This window comes from Leopardus geoffroyi, chromosome C3 (assembly GCF_018350155.1).
Source record: "Leopardus geoffroyi isolate Oge1 chromosome C3, O.geoffroyi_Oge1_pat1.0, whole genome shotgun sequence".
NCBI lineage: Eukaryota > Metazoa > Chordata > Mammalia > Carnivora > Felidae > Leopardus > Leopardus geoffroyi.
In genome coordinates this window covers 56,538,295-56,546,186 of record NC_059338.1, presented here as the reverse complement: position 1 = coordinate 56,546,186, position 7,892 = coordinate 56,538,295, and positions in this window count along the sequence as shown.

The window sequence follows — 7,892 nt, the reverse complement described above, 5'->3', positions numbered from 1 at the left end:
CTCTTGGTGTATCTCTTATATGCATCAGGCCATAAAGTTCACTGCATCCCTCCACTTGAAAATTTTGCTTAATAACCCATTCAGGGATTGTGTTCGTGCTTGCGAAATGCTTTCAAATATGTCTGTAAAAGGTCCGCTGATACCATTATTTTGAAAAAGTTGCCTTGCTCGGCTTTCCCAGGGTGGTATCCGAGTGCTCAGGTGATGATATAAGTGACAAAGTTATATTGCATCAGTTTTGTACGAGGCAGCTGTATCCCATGTGTGAGAGGAGTTTGAGCAAGAGAAGTGGGGGCTCACTGGTATGAGGACCATATGCACCGGCTTTAGTAGGATAGCCCTGATATCTTTTAAAATCATAAAACACATTCAAAAGACTTTTGATATATGGATTCACAAATCCACAAATAATTGTTACTTTCTGCGAAGGAAATTATTGGTTCACAATTACAGCCCTGAGTTTATTGGAGCGCTTTGTCTAGCTGTCCCTCCCTGGTCAAACTCTTCTTCTCTTGCTCCTACTTCTCAAACAGTTCAGGCATAAGCTTACCGGGGCTCTTGATGTGATATGCAATTTAGGAGTTAACTACTTGGGGTTCTGTTGCTTGTTCTGTTTAAAAGATAGCCAACCAATGGTGGTACTTTTTACTCATCATCTTTAAAAATTACACTCAAAAGGGTAAACTTGAATTCCCAAATTTAAGTGTTCGTACACCTTGATGCCCCACTGCTTTCTTTTAAATTTTTATAGGCTTCAGAGAAGCAGAATTTCTTAAAGCACAGTTCTCCTTGCATTTAAAATATAGCGAGAGTTTTTCTCGCTTTTCAAACCTCTGCATAATTCTACTGAATTACAGCAATTGCAGGTGGTAAATCTTTATAGTCATTGAGAGCACAGCTGGTTTCCAAGTCAGATGATAGAAATCTCTGATTGGAATTTCTAGAACGTATTTTATTGCTGGATTGGCATTTGAATTATAGAGTAAAAACTCAGCTATAAACCTTGCTCATTCTTTGTTTGGATTTAGCAACATAGTACTCTCAAAGAGCTTTATCTAAGTATTCAGCAACTTCCTCTTCGAAGACACTGGCACAAAGCGGACTCAAGTTATTCTGACCCAGGCCATTCCCAGTGACCTTTATAAATGATGTTTTGGGTTTTGTATTTCTAAGAAGCCAAGTCAGCATTTTAAAAGACCCTGATAGATATAACTCAGTCTGCCAGACAAGACCTGGGGCCACTCTGGACCCAGGGTAATTATACCCTCTCTCAACATAGATCTACCCCAGGCCTGACTTGAACTGCTCTCTGGAGGAATGAAGCAGGACACTATTCTCCAGTCTGCCTTTACCTTCATGTCAGGCTACTTTTGCAAGCTCCTAATCCCAAACAGCTGTCTTGAAAATGCAACATTATCTCTTCATGCAGTTGATCAAACAACTGCATGTAGCTACATGTATGGACAGAGCTGTGTGAGAGGTGTGTGATCTGTGCCTTTTGTCCTTAAGCTCGTGTAGTCTACTTGAAGGACCCGGATTTACATTCAAAGGCTGATAACAAAACATCATGTCTTCTTGAAGGGGGACAAAATGAGTGGTTGGAACACAACAGGGATGCATGCTCCAGAAGTCCACAATTTTTAGAACATTCCTCATTTTAAATATTCCATCCAGTTGTTTTGCAATCTGTGAATGTATCTAGGACCTGCCGTATCTTTCAGCTTGCCTTTAGCAGTGAGGAGTGAGGCACAACTAAGACAACAAAAAGCCTGTGTTAAACAACATGTACAGATTCTGAGTTAAAAAAAAAAATTGTCACCACCACAACAAGAGTATTAGAAAAAGAGGTTTTTGCATGTTATTGATTTCAAAGAGGGGGCTGCTAGGACTTACCAGTACAAAAAAATCCCAGGTGTTAGAAAAAGTAACTTTACACGCCTTTCTGACAAAGGGTTGATAGCGCCTTGGGACAGTAGCGTGAATGTAAACACTCATGACAGTAACTCAAGGGCTTGCTGAATCAAGGGGCAATAATCACTACCCAAGCCAGAATAAGGTGGCGATGGAACAGCCTCGTGTGGACTCAAGGGTAACTCAACATGGATGCGTGTTCCGAGATCACATATAAGAGGGGTCTTTCCAAGCCAAATGACTCTAGGAGCCTAAAATAGAGCCATAATTAAGCAATAAGACGTGACAGGGAGCACATTTCTCAGTGATTATAGCATGCCTCAAGGGATAAGTCACTAGGCCCAAGGTTCATACGATGAGTGAAATAATAACCCTGCAATGTATAGCATCCCACTGGGAGGGTCGAGGGAGAAGAAGGAAATGAATAATAAGAGTTAGAAGAGTCATCTCATGAGCTGTTATTTCAGTCGTTGGGTTAGACTTCCACGTGCATAGTACACGTGGCCGTTAGTTGTGTCCAGCATCCGTCTTGAAGTTCTGTGTGTGCACCAGAGCCTTCACTTACTTGAAGACCCCACAGAATTATCCACCTTCTCATTTTCTTAGCCAAACACAAACCAGGCAATTAAGTCACAAACTTGAAAGCCCACAGGCATATCCATGGAACTGCAGTCTGGTATAATTATAATGGCAGTTGCCTAGACCTGGCCTTAATAACTGACAAATGGCCAAAGCAGTCACACTGAGTAATTATCAATATCTTGGCTTATTTACCTCATGTGCATTTCCCTCAGAAACTACCAATAGACGTGGCCCCAGTGTCACACAGGTCCAGAAACATCTCTGGTCTTCTAGCCTGAGCTTTCCCTTCCCTCACTGCCGTGCTGCTGGTGGAAGACAGCGAGAATTCTGGAGCTAGTGGCCAACTGCACCCTATACTGTGGTAGAGGCCGGCCTCTACCCAGGAGAATCCAGATACCCACTAGCCGTAGTGGGGTGAAAATTTTCCAAACTGACAGATGCCCTGAAGAGCAAATCTAGGCAGTTGTCTTACTGCCAGATCCCTCTCCATGTTTCTATGATTCTTACTCATCACTTCAGAAGATGGTTAAAAAATCTTCTGACCCAACCTCTGAGAACGAGATTTTTGTGGTTCTTCATGTCTCCCGTGGCACAGGCCCTGGACAGAATTCTGGCCAAACAGTGGTTTATCTTAGATAGCCCAGGTGACCAGTTCTCTCTCTCTCTCTCTCTCTCTCAAAATCTGCTCTTAAGATCTGAAGATAGTGCTACAGACTGAATGTTTGCATCCCTCCAAAATTTGTATGTTGAAACAACCCCCATGTGATAGTTGGGACTTTCGGGTGGTAACTAGGTCATGACGGTAGAGCCCTCACGAATGAGGTTGGTGCCCTTATCAAAGAGACCCCAGAATGTTCCCACGCTCCTTCCACTACGGGAGGACCCAGCAAGAGGGCAGTTGTCTATGAACCAGGAAACAGGTTCTCACCAGACATCCAGTCTGCCAGCACCTTGATCGTGGACTATCCAGCCCCCAGATTGTGAGAAGTAAACCGTTCCTTGTAAATTGCGCAATCCGCACTATTTTGTTACAGCAGCCCAAGCACACTAAGACAACAGTTGTGTCTTGCAGGGGCTAAGTCAGTAAGTCACCTTTCCCAAGAGAGTGTCCCTTTTTAATATAATGAAATATTTTAAAGCAATGCATTTTAGCTTGTGCAATGGAAGCCTTAGCCCCCAGCTGAAGGAATTTCAGGCATCAGAGAGCAGGTGTGAGAATGGGGGTGTATGCCGCTGCCTGGAGAGGGTTGGAGGAGATCCTGCCATCATACTCCACTGCGTGCGCTGAGAAATGAGTCCCTGGAGACTTTATTGCCCGTGGTGTAATAATCTCCATTCGAGGGAAATTACCCCAAGCCGTCCTCCCCTGACTTCCTATTGCTAGTGCAACATGCCCTTTAAGACATGAAACCAAGTCTGCCATTCTAGGCACACAGATCAGTTACTTATGGTGGCATAGTAAACCATCCCATAATTGAGTGTCCTCAAACAGCACCCACTTTTTTGCGTAAGATTCTGTGGGTTAATAATTTGATCTAGGCTGAGCAACTCGCTAATATCGCTGGAGATCTCTCATGCGGCTGAAGTAATTTGGTGGCTTCCCTGGGGCTACAGGGTCTAAGAGAACCCCGCTCACGTTCTGGCAGTTGGTGATGCCCGTCCCCTGGGCCTTTTCTCCAGTTAGTTTCTTATTTGCAAGAGGACTAGCTTGAATTTCTGTTCATGGAGGTGCCAGGGTTTCAAGATGGCAAGAGCAGGGGAGGCTTCTTGGGACCCAGATTCTGCAGTCACATACCTCCCTTCTGCTGCATTCCGCTGAACAAAGCGAGTCACAAGACAAGCCCAGATTCAGGTGGGGGGGAAGTGGACTCTACCTCTTGATGAGAGGAGCAGGAGAGTCACGTCGCGAAGGCACAGTCATCTAGGAACAGGGGGAATCGTGGCGGCCGTCTTCACAGACCGTTGACCAAATTTGCCCCCGCTTGTGATCGTAATTCACATTTGTTCCACACGCAACTTGCACACACCACCTCCCTCAAAAGTCATCCCATAATGGTTTCAGGCATCAGTCCAGGATCTCCTCACCTGATCAAGTGTGAATGAGCCTCCTCAGGTAGAGAATCCTAAGATTCTTTCTCAGTGCTGCCAGCGCGGAGCCTGATGTGGGGCCTGGACTCATGAACAGTGAGATCATGACCAGAGCTGAAATCAAGAGTCGGATGCCTAACAACTTGAGCCCCCCCCCCCCAACCTTGCGCTGCCAGCATTGTTCCTCTTAATCTAAAGACCCGTGAGCTAAAATGGAAAGTTCCCTATTCTCACCGCACCTCCACATGCAAATGGGACAGCGTAGCTTCTGTGGACCTTCTCTTTTGAAAAGAAGAAGAGTGGAGACCAAAGGCATTCTGAAATCCAGCCCGGGGCACATTGCCAGGTCTGTTCCTTCTGGGCCTGAGTTCTGATCTCAGGGGATGGCTCCCTAGTTCAGGGTTCTCCACAGTTCTGGGCTCTGTACTCGGAGATAGCTTTCCCTTTCCCTAAGAAATGACCCACGTTTGCCACTGAACAGCTTTACCAGCCTGCTTCCCATCGGTATTAACTAGAGGGTCCAAAGACCTCTTTTCATTTTTGGAAACTCTCAGTCTCTTTTAGTTCAAACTGACGGTGATTTTTGTCCATTTAACTCTCTTAAAACTGTGTTGGTTCTCTTTGACTCTTACTGGGGTTCACTCATAACTCCAAAGCCACATTTATAATTATTTTTTATGAAAACCTCTATTGACTTTATATCTGTCTTTATATTGTCTTTGTATCTTTGTATCTGACTGAATTTGTCCCCGCCTCCCCCACCACCCCGACAACTTACTTATGTTGAAACCTTAACCTTCAGTGGGACTGTATTTGGAGATAAGGCTTACTTATAAGGAGATAACTAAGGAGAATTGAGGTCACAAGGGTGGGACTAATCCCACAGGATTAGTGTCATAAGAGGCAACAGAGAGCTTGCGACATGCTCCAAATGAAGACACAGCAAGAAGGGAGCCATCTACAAGCCAGGAAGAGAACTCGGGGGCCCTGGGGGCTCAGTTGGTAGAGCATCTAACTCTTGATTTCAGCTCAGGTCATGATCTCATGGTTCATGGGATCAAGCCCCACATTGGACTGTGCACAGACAGTGTGGAGCCTGCTTGGAATTCTCTCTCTCCCCTCCCTCTCTGCCTCTCTCCCGTTCACACGCACACACGTGCACACATGTGCTCCCTCTCTCTCAAAATGAATAAGCATTTAAAAATAAATAAATATATATCATCTAAATCAGGTATGGCTTACAAAAAACTATGCATCTCAAAGGGATAACTCTCATTTTACATATATCATGCCTCAGAAAACAAGACTTTGCAGAAAAATAGTGACTTAAAACAATTATTTTATTTTCTCACCATTCTGCATCAGCAATTTGGACTAGAATCACATGGGCAGTTAGTTCTTTTGCCATTTTATCCACAGAATAGGAAACAAATAAAATGATTGTTGTTTTAGGAGAAGAATTTGGGGGGTAGTTTTTAATGCAGCAATAGATAATTGATATGGCACAGGAGATTGAATCAGGAGCTCTTGTATTTGTATGAGGCAATGAAATACAAGCTGGCCATAAAGGAGGACATCCCCCTTAGGGTGATTAGCAGAAACTCTGTCCCATCTAGGGAGGTGTATGCCATATCTAAAAGATGCTTAAACCATCTGACCAGAGCATCCATTTGGGGAAATATTTAGTGCAGAGCGCAGAGAATTGTGGGTCCAGCTCAAATTGCTACCTGAAAGGAGGCTAAGCTACTTTCTCAGAATTGCCCCTACATGTCTCAGGATCTGGTCCTTGGTTGATATCTGTCTAGGTTGGCATTCTCTAAGTTCTATATGGTACCACTTGTCCATCATGCTCAATTCTTATAGATTACATCTTCAACATCCCTGAGACCAGATGGTGGGAGTCCTCCAGGGCTGACCTTCTTTTGGCTACTTCTACACGTCACTAGGGGCCACAGAAAATACTAGGCTCACCTCTTTTATGACTCTGGGACCATGGAAAACTCTCTGAGGCAACCCACCCCCTTTTGCTCCAGATGTGCCAGAAAGCTTCTCTGGCAATGTGCTGGGTAGAGGGGATCTCTCTGAGGTTTGCCATCTTTTGGATTCTAACTTGGAAATAAGGCACAAGTCTTGTTCTCAGAAGCTGAAAACCCCACATTCATGCCAGGGTTCAGCCTGCTGAGGGGGGCAAGAGTAGAGAGCAAGAGCCGCTTTCGGGGACTCACCAGCATCTAACCCTTTTGCTCTCCTTAGAAGAGCCTCTTGTCTTCCAGCCAGGGGAATTTTTATTTTACGTGGGCAGGAAAAAATTGGCTCAAATTGATCAAATATTCTTCCAAATCTTTTTTGTCTGAAGCCTGAAGCTCAGCCTTTTAAACTCAAAAGCCAAGAATTTGTCTCTTTTGTTCTCTGGTTCTGCTGTGACAACCCTCCCTTGAGGCAAGGAATGACTCATGGTCTAGCTGCCTGGATGGGGGAGGGTCAAGGGTAACAGGAAATCACAAGGAAAAACACATTTGTTAATACATCAAAATATGATCCTGCAACACTAGGATTTCTATTCTCTTATTCTCTGTTAAGTGGAGACAAACCCATCCTTCTCCTTTCTTACAAAGCCTTCTGCATTAGATAGGGTTCTTTGGGATGTAAGTAATAGAAGTCAACTGATTCTTGCCCACCCTCTCTCTGAAAATGAAATGCAGGTGTTGGGAGAGGGGGTGGGGAGGACTGGAGGCAGAGACAGAAATGTAATCACGACTTACGAAGGCACCAAAGTCCTGAATCCCCACCAAAACCATGCCTTCTCTGATTTCTGCTCTTCTTAGCATGTTGGTTTCATTCACTCTACACTTCCTGGCCCCACTATAAGTAGGGTCTAAATTTCAGCTCCTTCTACTATGCAGAGACAGAAGTCTCTCGCTCTGCTACCTAAATTCCAGTGGAAGGGCTACCGATCAGATCATTGTGGCCAATGGTCAAGTACCTGAGGGAGGGCTAGTAGGGAAGGGCAGAATCCCATTTCACAAAAAGGCTGTTGACTACCCACCACCAACGGAGGAGAGGAAAAGTCTTGAAAAAGTGGAAGCTGACCAACAATTCCTTGGATGTCCAGTCTACCATTTGTTGCATGGAGATGATTTCATCCTTATTAGCCTATCTGGGCAGCTTACCTGTACCTATCATGTAGCACTTACCGTAAGTCCTGTTTATTTTATAGCTATTATGGATATATAGCTATTTGATAATGGATCACCAGCAACTTGTGGGCAAGAACTGAATTTCCCCTCCCACAAGAGTGCCCTGCACATAAC